The sequence below is a fragment of the Bubalus kerabau genome, chromosome 19, assembly GCF_029407905.1.
Source record: "Bubalus kerabau isolate K-KA32 ecotype Philippines breed swamp buffalo chromosome 19, PCC_UOA_SB_1v2, whole genome shotgun sequence".
Taxonomy (NCBI): domain Eukaryota; kingdom Metazoa; phylum Chordata; class Mammalia; order Artiodactyla; family Bovidae; genus Bubalus; species Bubalus kerabau.
Window position 1 is genome coordinate 67,648,961 of NC_073642.1, and position 11,358 is coordinate 67,660,318.

Below are 11,358 nucleotides of genomic sequence, written 5' to 3' on the forward strand. Positions count from 1 at the left end.
GCCGCTAGGGCCTCTCAAGGGACCAAGAGACCCCGGGGACACATGGCTGGAGGAATGGACGTCTTTGGGTTTTGTCTTCCCAGCACTTTTCTCCTGTTTTGTTTTGGGTTGTTGTTTTTTGTTTTTTGTTTTTTTTTTTTTTTTTGCATACAGACCTTATGCCTTTGCAGCCCATTCCACAGCTATTTCATGATTTATTCATGTGCTAGTTAACAAAAGAGGGCAAAATGACGACAATTTCCAGACATTTCAAAAAGGAGGGAGGAGGAAAAACTATGCCTTATTTAAGAAACATTGAGGAACCACTTAAAATGACATTTTCAATCACTTAGAGATATACATGTAATAGAATATTAAGTACAAAAAGCAACATAAAAATTATTTTCTTTTTCACAAGGTTGCATATATTTAATACACCGCCCAATGAAAAAAGATCGGCAGGAAGAATGCCGAGACCCCAGTAGCCATTGTTTCTCGGGGCGGTGGGGAATTCGGAGGTTCTTTGGTCCTTTATCTGGTTTTCTGCATTTTCCAAACTGTATTTAGCAGTGCCCAATGCTCTTGATTGGAGAAGGCAATGGCACCCCATTCCAGTACTCTTGCCTGGAAAATCCCATGGACGGAGGAGCCTGGTAGGCTGCAGTCCACGGGGTCGCGAAGAGTCGGACACGACTGAGCGACTTCACTTTCACTTTTCACTTTCATGCATGGGAGAAGGAAATGGCAGCCCACTCCAGTGTTCTTGCCTGGAGAATCCCAGGGACGGGGGAGCCTAGTGGGCTGCCGTCTATGGGGTCGCACAGAGTCGAACAGGACTGAAGTGACTTAGCCATGCCCTTGATACACGAAGCTTCCACGCTGTGAGATTCGCGGTGATGAATAAAAATAGCACCGAGTTGGAGAATCCTACTCCCCGGTTAAGTTTCAGGGGCAGCTTGCATTTGTCCAATGAAAGCCTCCAATTCGCTCTAAGAAGTCTCCTCCCCTCTCCTTAACGGCCTCAGTTGTTTTATCTGGCCCATGGGGGTGACTACGAGGATGGCTGCAGCACGGACGGGCTGGCGCCGGCTGGAAGTCGACGCGGCGGACTCCGCCGGGAGGCGCTTGGCCGGCTCCATGCGGCGCAGGCGTGGATGTCTGGTAAGTGAGCCGGCGGCACCATGCGCCCAGGTGGCCGGTTAGCTCAGTTGGTTAGAGCGTGGTGCTAATAACGCCAAGGTCGCGGGTTCGATCCCCGTACGGGCCACAGAAGTAAGACTTTTTTTCTTTTCTTTTTTCCAGCTAATGGGTTTGTTTCACAACTGTCTTGAAAAATAGGCTTCTTGAGTGCCGTGGGCCGCGTGCAAACAGAAGGAATCGCGGAGTCACTCTCGACTTGGGTCGGGAGTCGGGGCGGGGTGCAGAGCGGGGGCGGGGTGCAGAGGGAGGGCAGGGTACCCCAAGTCCCCGCGCGCTGGGGGCATGCTGCCCCTTTCGGGCCTATTTTAGGATACTCTCCAATGTCACTGCGGGTTTCTCCCCAATGCAGAGTTTCTGAGAGCCCTCGGGGTACCTCGGTTTTCAGTAGTTTCTTAGAGTTGAAAATCCAGCCTTGGAATTCATTCATTCCACACTTTTTTTTTTTTTTTTTAATTGTTGTTGCGGTTCTTTCTTTTTTTCTTTTTTTTTTTTTTATGGAACGCTTCACGAATTTGCGTGTCATCTTTGCTCAGGGGCCCTATCTCTGTATCCTTCAGATTTTAGTGTACGTGCTGCCAAAGCGAAGGCCATTCCACACGTGTTTCAGATCAGATCAGTCGCTCTGATCTGATCTGAAACACGTGATCTGATCAGTCCGACTCTTTGCGACCCCATGAATCGCAGCACGCCAGGCCTCCCTGTCCATCACCAATGGAGCGCCTACTGCACGCGTCCTAGTCCAGCTGGGGAACCCGGAGGGAGACACGCATCCCCGCACGCGTGGAGACAAGGACCGGCCAGATGGCTGCCCAGTCTGTAGTGAGGAGTTAGGGTTAGAAAGCAAATAGGGTAGCAGGCCGGGGAGAAAGAGAACCAGGCATAGCTTTCAGGACATGAGAAAAGCCCTTTCAGGCCTAACTAATTAGTGTTCTAAGCCTGGCCACCATATTTGTCCTTGAACAGATCTCAGTAATAATGAGATCTGTTTAGTTCAGTTTAAATGCATTTTAGTTTTAGACATTAAAGATGCTTGCTCCTTGGAAGAAAAGCTATGACAAACCTAGACAGCATATTAAAAAGCAGAGACATCACTTTGCCGACAAAGGTCTGTCTAGTCAAGTCTATGGTTTATCCAGTAATCATACAGGGATGTGTGAGTTGGACCTTTATAGAAGGCTGAGCACCAAAGAATCAATGCTTTTGAATTGTGGTGCTAGTGAAGACTCTTGAGATTCCCTTGGACAGCAAGCAGATCAAACCAGTCAATCCTAAAGGAAATCAACCTGAATATTCACTGGAAGGACTGATGCTGAAGCTGAAGCTCTAATACTTTGGCCTCTGGATACAAAGAGGTGACTCATTGGAAAAGACCCTGATGCTAGGAAAGACTGAGGACAAGAGGAGAAGGGGAGGACAGAAGATGAAATGGTTGGATGGCATCAATGGACATGAGCTTAAGCAAACTCTGGAAGATGGTGAAGGACAGCAAAGTCTGTCATGCTGCAGTTCATGGGGTCGCAAAGAGTTGGGCACGGCTTAGTGACTGAACAACAACAATTTTTAGACAACCTACATGACATGTGTTTTTCCCCCTCAAAAATCATACCTCCACTCCACAGGGAAGGAAGGAGAGGGTGAGACAAACGGAGACAGTAGCACTGAAACATATGTATTACCATGTGTAGAACAGAGAGCCAGTGGGAATTTGCTGAATGAGGGAGGGAGCTGAATCCAGTGCTCTGTGACAACCCAGAGGAGTGGGATGGGGTGGGCAGCAGGAGGGAGCTTCAAGAGGGAGGGGACATACATATCCCTGTGACTGATTCATGTTGATGTATGATAGAAACCAAGACAACACTGTGAAGCAGTTTTCCTCCAATTAAAAATAAATAAAAATTTTAAAAGTAAAAAAAAAAAAACAGAACACAACAACAACTCTGAGCCACCAGGGAAGCTCTAAATCAATGAGAAAATAAATGAAAAGCTCAGGATGACATCAGTCCCGGTTGTCTAAGTCCTGGTGTTGTGTGGATGAAAAGCAGCAGGCAGCCAGTTATGAGGATAGTTGGTTCAAAGTCACAGCCAAGTTTGTTCACATTTTTCCATTTCTAAACCATCCTTAAAGAAAATCATGTATGGGATCACACCGTCCTCACAGCAGTCCAGCAGAGCAACCATGCCATTTGAATCCATGTTTACACTAATAAGGAACCAATCGTTTTTGAAACTAGTAAGGATGTGCTTGGTTTGTTCCGCAGCCCCTGTCATAAAAGGTTTTAGTCTTTCTGGTCTCTTCTTCAAGTTTCCCTTCGATTGACCTCGTGTAATCTTTCATGCCTTTCTTGTGAAACCGTGCAACCCACACTGGGACTTGAGCTCATGGTCTTTTAACTGAGATCACACACCTGGTCTCAGGACTTCATGAAGCTCAGGTTCTTGATGTCTCATCGCAGAAAGAATTCTGTGAGAGACAAAGTGATAGGTAAGAAGTGGATTTGTTTAGAGAGAAACACTCCACAGACGGAGCGTGGGCCATCTCGGAAGGCGAGAGCGGCTCCAGGGTGTGGGGTTGTCAGTTTTTATTGGGGCGGGTAATTTCATATGCTAATGAGTGCCTGTGAGTGTGTCACTTAGCTCGCTGATACGTTACAATGAGCAGATACTGAGGCTCAAGGTCTAGTGGAAGTCTTGTCGCCATCTTGCACCCCGTTGGCTGTAACCTTTTATGTTCTATCCTATGGCTCTGCCATTCTTTTCAAGCTTGTGCCCCACCCCCTTTCTCTCCTGGTTCACTTGTAGGCTGCTTTTGTGAAGTGGATTTCCTGCATGTGATGGCTCATGACAGCATCAGTGTCAGTGACTGCTGTGCTTGGGGTCTTCAGCGGAGAAATTTCCGCCCATGAGCGAGTCATCGGTGTTACCCTCTGTCCTGCTGGCCATATTCGCTTTCACCTCCAGACACAATCTGTCCACGACAGCGCGTCTGCAATGTCCCGGATGTGGTAGATGGCAGAGAACATCTCATCGTGGCTGATGAGGGCCTCGTAGATGATCATGATGGTGACTGGAGGGGGACCACAGCGGCGCTAGCTTAGTAGGAAGCTGGAGCTCAGAGCAAACACGGTGCGGCCTAAAGTGGGGCTGAGCAGGCGGAAGAGCTCAGTAATAACAACCTGAAGGGCACAAGAGAACAAACTGTTATCTGGCAAGAGAAGTGACAGTACCAAAGATAATAAACCCTTTGTAAAGACTCCCAGTTCTGTTTCAAAGGTAAAGATTAGCCTGAAGCACTTTCTTGAGCTACTTTGCAGAATTTAAACTCCCTCCACCAGATCTACTGGAACCTAAAGGTTTGTGATGTTGACGTTTTCTGACCCTCCTGATTTCAATCAGCATCTTTGTCCCACTGCTATGCTGAATTCTCCTCTGCTCAATCCCCTTCATAAATATGTATATACCACCCAAGCCCCTTCCCCAGTTTTGCTGTTTGAATTGACACCACTTTAGGAAAGATCCCTGGTGTTCTCCTTACTTCCTTCAAGGAAAGCGCCCTTCCTTCAGTTTTTGACTTGGCTGTCTTTTGGGTCCACACTCACCTAGAGGCGAACCCAGCTTTTGGGTAACAGAAGCATCTGGAAATCTTTTGCTACATTTTGATTTTTGTTTTTCAGAGAGATCTTAGACCTCACATTTTTGTTCACTTTTTATTTTGTATTGGGATATAGCCAATTAACAATGTTGTGATAGTTTCAGATGAACAGTGAAGACTCAGCCATTCATATACGAATATCCATTCTCCCCCACACTCCCCTCCCAGCCAGGCTGCCGCCTAATACTGACTAGAGTTCCATGTGCTATAGAGTAGGTGCTTGTTGGTTATCCATTTTAAACAGAGCAGCGTGTACATGTCCATTCCAAACTCCCTAACTATGCTTTCCTTGGCAACAAGTTCATTTTCTAAGTCTGTGAGTCTCTTTTGAGTTCATTTGTATCATTTCTTTATAAACTCCACATATAAGAGATGTCATATGATATTTCTCCTCCTCTGTCTGACTTCATGCAGTATGACACTCTAGGTCCATCCATGTTGCTGCAAAGGGCATTATTTCATTCTTTTTAATGGCTGAGTAATATCCCATTGTATATATGTACCACATTTTCTTTATGCATTCCTCTCTCGATGGACATTTAGGTTGCTTCCATGTCTCGGCTATTGTAAAAAGTGCTGCAATGAACACTGGGGTGCATGTATCTTTCCAGACCATGTTTTTTTCTAGATATATGCCCAGGAGTGGGATTGTAGGGTCATATGATCCCTCTGGGCTTCCCAGGTGGCTCAGTGGGTAAAAAACCTGACTGCGATGCAGGAGATGCTGGGGATATGGGTTTGATCTCTGGGTCGGGAAGATCCCCTGGAGGAGGGCACGGCAACCCACTCCAGCATCCTTGCCTGGAGAATCCCATGGACAGAGGAGCCTGGAGGGCTACGGTCCAAAGGTTGCAAAGAGTCGGCCACGACTGAGCTACTGAGCACAGCGCATGGGAGGTCTGTTTTTAGGGTTTTTTTTTTTTTTTTTTTCAGTTTACCATCTGGTGGCTCAGTGGTAAAAGGGACCCCCTGTCAATGCAGTATTCTTGCCTGGGAAACTCCATGGACAGGGAAGCCTGGCAGGCTAGAGTCCATGAGGTTGCAAAAGAGACACGACTTATCGACTAAAAAACAATACTGTGCTCCATAGTGGCTGTACCAATTTACATTCCTCCCCACAGTGTGGGAGAATCCCCTTCTCTCCATACCCTCTCCAGCATTTATTGTTTGTGGATTTTTTGATGATAGCCATTCAGGCTGGTTAGATTTCACATTTCTTCCTCTCAGTTCTGCAGTATGTAGCGAGAGGGCAGCTGGATGAATTTCTCACTCATAGTCCAAGTCAGGCATTTTTAGATTTTTAAAAAATATGTATTATTTTATTTGCCTGCCCTGGGTCTCAGTTGCGGCACCAGAATCTTCCATCTTCGTTGCAGCAGCGGGATCTTTAGTTGTGGCGTGTGAACTCTCGGATGCAGCACATGGGATCTAACTCCCCACCAGGGATTGAACTTGGGCCCCCTGCATTAGGAGTACGAGTCTTAGCCACTGGGCTGCCAGGGAAGTTCGCAGAAGTTTTTCGTTTAGCAAACGCTTTTAAGGGTGGATGCCATCTTACGTCTGGAGAAGGCAATGGCACCCCACTCCAGTACTCTTGCCTGGAAAATCCCATGGACGGAGGAGCCTGGTAGGCTGCAGTCCATGGGGTCACTAAGAGTCGGACACGACTGAGCGACTTCACTTTCACTTTTCACTTTCATACACTGGAGAAGGAAATGGCAACCCACTCCAGTGTTCTTGCCTGGAGAATTCCAGGGACGGGGGAGCCTGGTGGGCTGCTGTCTATGGGGTCGCACAGAGTCGAACACGACTGAAGCAACTTAGCAGCAGCAGCCATCTTATGTCAAGGTCCAATCATGTTTGAAAAAATCTCAAATGAGAACATCTGCTAGACCGTTCATTCATTCTTTTCTCAAATATGCCTTAAGCTCTGATTGAAATAAGTAACAGCTCAAGTCCACAGGCTACAGGCTTAACACCTTTGGCAAGTGTTCCATGTGTACTAAAAGTGTGATGGAGGGCTTTCCTGGGGGCTCAGTGGTAAAGAATCCGCCTGCCAATGCAGACGCATGGGTTCAGTTTCTGCTCTGGGAAGATTCCACATGCCATTGGGCAACTAACCCTGTGCACCACAACTGCTGAGCTTGTGCTCTAGAGCCTGGGAACCGAAGCCCTTGTGCGACAAGAGAAGCCATCGCAATGAGAAGCCTGCATACTGCAACCAAAGCGTAGCCCTCCGCCCCGCTCTGGAACTAGAGAAAGCCTGCCTGCATCAATGAAGATGCAGCACAGCCAAAAATAAAATAAATAGATAAAATTATTTTTTTTTTTAAATGCGACGGGACCATTATTATTACGAACAGTTAGGAAAACCTGGGGCTCCTGACCCCTAGAATAGGCACCTGTACTCAGATTGCATTTCACACTGAAATCAAGCAGGACCCTGTGGGCTCCTAGGCATGGAAGCCTTTATTATTTTATTGTATTTATTCATTTATTTTATTTTCGGCTGTGCTGGGTCTACGTTGCTGCACAGGCATTTCTCTAGTTGTGAAGAGTGGAGGCTACTCTGTGGGTGCGGGCTTCCCTCTGTGGTGGCTTCTTTTGTTGCGGAGCTCAGGCTCTAGGGCACGTGGGCTTCAGTAGTCGTGGCTCCCGGGCTCTAGAGCACAGGCTCAGTAGTTGGGGTGCACGGGCTTAGTTGCTCCACAGCATGTGGGATCTTCCCAGATCAGTGACCAAACCCATATCTCCTGCATTGCCAGGTGATTCTTTGCCACTTAGCCACCAGGCAACACCCCGGAAGCCTTTCTGTCCCCCATCTCTTGTTTGTAGGGGAGACTCCAGCCTCCATGACCTTCCCTGAGTCCCAAGGGCAGATTCCAACAGTTGCTAATTGAGGGAGGAACAGCTAAGAAAGGGCCTGAGGCAAGACTGAAGGGCCCAGAGAAGCTCACCATGATTAGACCACTCGAGACTCCTGGAGTACTGGCCCTGTACACGCTCTAGTCTTGTCAGCAACCCCGCTCTGGGGCTTTAGCTATAAAACTCCTCATCAAGTCCTCCCAGGGGAGGACATGCTATATTGAGAGATACAAGGCCGCTGTGCCCCCTTTGCCTGGCAACGCGATAGAGCTATTCATTTCTATTTCACCCAAAACTCTGTCTCCAAGATGTGGTTCAGCACCTGTGTAGAGAGGCTGAGCTTTCGGCGTCAACACCTGGGGTGTGTACGACAGGCACCTTGTTAGATGCAGAGGCCTCGCCTAAGTTGCTGCCCTCTGAGCCCATAACTTTCCCTAAACAAGGACTTGAAAGGGTCCAGAATTCACCTCTATGGCATAAAAATTATTTTGAACAGAGGTCATTTTAGCTCCTGAAAAGTCTTTTCTGCCTAAAGTAGAGCCTTCCAGAAGAATTTGGTTGTCGTAAATCCTCTTTCCTGGGAACAACCAGGCAAGGCTGACTTTCATCCCTGGACAGGAGAAGCTGCCATCACCCCTACGCAGGCATTGTCAGGAAACTATCCTACCTCCCCTCTACTCTAGGGAAGGGCCTACTTATCTTTCCCAAGTTGTTTGTTTTCCCATAAGTGCCCTCTCCCACCATCCCTTTCCCTGCTAAGATAATGTATAAGCCCCACATTCTAACTGCCACATTTTTCTGTGAATTCCATTGGTACATTACTAAAAATACATTATATTAAAATTTGCCTGTTCTTTTTTGTGTGTTTATGTGTGTGTTTTGGCCATGCAGCATAGTTTACTGATTAGAGATTGAATCCAGAACTCCACAGTGAAAACACCAGATCCTAGCCACTAGGCCACCAGGGAACTCCCTAATATTTGTCTTTTCTCTTGTTAATCTGTCTTTTGTCAGCTTAATTCACAGGCCCCCGGAGACAGAACATAAGAGGACAGAGGAAGTTTTTCCTCCCTGACAGGCTCAAAAAAGATAGATGGGATAGTGTTCTAGATGAGGGGCCAGTCCTTTCTTAGATGTCACAGAGGACCTGTCTGGCATTTGAGGATGAAAGGATGAGAAAGTCTTTCATTCGAAAGGTTTTTTTTTTTTTTAATGAAAGAAGAAAAGGGTTAAGAAATTGGAACAAATTCCACAAATCTGACCTCTCTTCTGGCCAATCCTTAGTGAGGCTACTAATGAATTAAGTCAGACACTGCAGGGAGCACAGTGAACGCAAGATAATTGACTACGATGATGAGATGATGCTGATGATGATGGTGAATGATGATCATAGTGGTCCAGTGGAGAGAAAAAGTATCAGAAAGATTACTGGAAACTTCTCTGCTATAAATAAGCCTGGCCCCCAGCTTCCCCAACCATGAGCATCATGGATTCACCATATTACGCTGCAAATGCTAGTTTCCTCCCTTCCAGCCTGGACTGTATGTAGAGGGCAGCGATGATGACTCACCCAACAAGCGCTTAGTTAGTATTTGTTGACTGATGGCCCTACGGCCGCCTTAGTGCTTGTGGCTATAAGACACTGGGAACCAGGAGCGGTTAGGCGAGGAGGGGAGATTGGGAAAGGAAGAAGAGAGTGTGGCAGAGCTGTGACTGAAGTGTGAAGAGGGGTGGGGAGGTTCCTCTGCTCATTCATTCATTCATTCATTCATGTTTATGCATCTATCATTCACTCCCTGAGCATGAACCAACGGGCACTGATGAGTGAAATGATACCCTTGAGGTGTGCCCCCTTTGGGTGAGTAGGCAGGAGGAGTGGGCCAACAGGGAAACAATTTCGGGGTTGGGGACCACACTTGATAAAAATGCACACTTTGAACTCCCTCACAGTTCAGTTCAGTCCCTCAGTCGTGTCCAACTCTTTTCGACTCCATGGACTGCAGCACACCAGGCTTCCCTGTCCATCACCAACTCCCAGACCTTGCTCAAACTCATGTCCATTGAATCGGTGATGCCATCCAACCATCTCATCCTCTGTCATCCCCTTTTCCTCCTGCCTTCAATCTTTCCCAGCATCAGGGTCTTTTCCAGTGAGTCAGTTCTTCACATTAGGTGGCCCAAAGTATTGGAGTTTCAGCTTCAGCAGCAGTCCTGCCAATGAATATTCGGACTGGTTTCCTTTAGGATGGACTGGTTGGATCTCCTTGCACTTCCAGGGACTCTCAAGAGTCTTCTCCAACACCACAGTTCAAGAGCTTTCTTTACAGTCCAACTCTCACATCCATACATGACTACTGGAAAAACCATAGCTTTGACTAGATGGACTTTTGTTGGCAAAATAACATCTACTTTTTAATATGCTGTCTGGGTTGGTCATAGCTTTTCTTCCAAGGAGCAAGTGTCTTTTACTTTCATGGCTGCAGTCACCATCTGCAGTGATTTTGGAGCCCCAAAAAATAAAGTCTGTCACTGTTTCCATTGTTTCCCCCTCTATTTGCCATGATGTTATGAGACCAGATGCCATGATCTTAATTTTCTAGATGTTGAGTTTTAAGCCAACTTTTTCACTCTCCTCTTTCACTTTCATCAAGAGGCTTTTTAGTTCCTCTTCACTTTCTGCCATAAGGGTGGTGTCATCTGTGTATCTGAGGTTATTGGTATCTTGATTCCAGCTTGTGCTTCCTCCAGCCCAGCGTTTCTCATGATGTACTCTACATATAAGTTAAATAAGCAGGGTGACAATATACAGCCTTGACGTACTCCTTTCCCTATTTGGAACCAGTCTGTTGTTTCATGTCTGGTTCTAACAGTTGCTTCTTGACCTGCATACAGATTTCTCAGGAGGCAGGTAAGGTGGTCTGGTATTCCCATCTCTTGAACAAATTTTTCAGTTTGTTGTGATCCACACAGTCAAAGGCTTTGGTGTAGTCAATAAAACAGAAATAGATGTTTTTCTGGAACTCTCTTGCTTTTTCCATGATCCAATGGATGTTGGCAATTTGATCTCTGGTCCTCTGCCTTTTGTAAATCCAGTTTGAACATCTGGAAGTTCATGGTTCACGTACTGTTGAAGCCTGGCTTGGAGAATTTTGACATTACTTTGCTAGCATGTGAGATGAGTGCAATTGTGCAGTAGTTTGAGCATTCTTTAGCATTGCCCTTCTTTGGGATTGGAATGAAAACAGACCTTTTCCAGTCCTGTGGCCACTGCTGAGTTTTCCAAATTTGCTAGCATATTGAGTGCAGCACTTTCACAGCATCATATTTTAGGATTTGAAATAGCTCAGCTGGAATTCCATCACTTCCACTAGCTTTGCTTGTAGTGATGCTTCCTAAGGCCCACTTGACTTTGCATTCCAGGATGTCTGGTTCTAGGTGAGTGATCACACCATTGTGGTTATCTGGGTCATGAAGATCTTTTTTGTATAGTTCTTCTGTGTATTCTTGCCACCTCTTTTTAATATATTCTGCTTCTGTTAGGTCCATACCATTTCTGTCCTTTATTGTGCCTATCTTTGCATGAAATGTTCCCTTGATATCTCTAATTTTCTTGAAGAGTTCTCTAGTCTTTCTCATTCTATCGTTTTCCTCTATTTCTTTGCATT

At 46.4% G+C, this 11,358-nt stretch overlaps 1 non-coding gene and 1 pseudogene across 1 annotated transcript; one reads left to right on the forward strand and one right to left on the reverse strand.

Annotated features, from left to right (window-relative positions):
• Positions 1–1,172: 1,172 nt before the first annotated feature.
• TRNAI-AAU (transfer RNA isoleucine (anticodon AAU)) lies at positions 1,173–1,246 on the forward strand. The gene has a single exon. It is a non-coding gene; the product is annotated as a tRNA-Ile (tRNA).
• A 2,009-nt stretch (positions 1,247–3,255) lies between these two features.
• On the reverse strand, positions 3,256–4,918 carry LOC129633955 (translationally-controlled tumor protein-like; annotated as a pseudogene).
• Between the last annotated feature and the right edge of the window lie 6,440 nt (positions 4,919–11,358).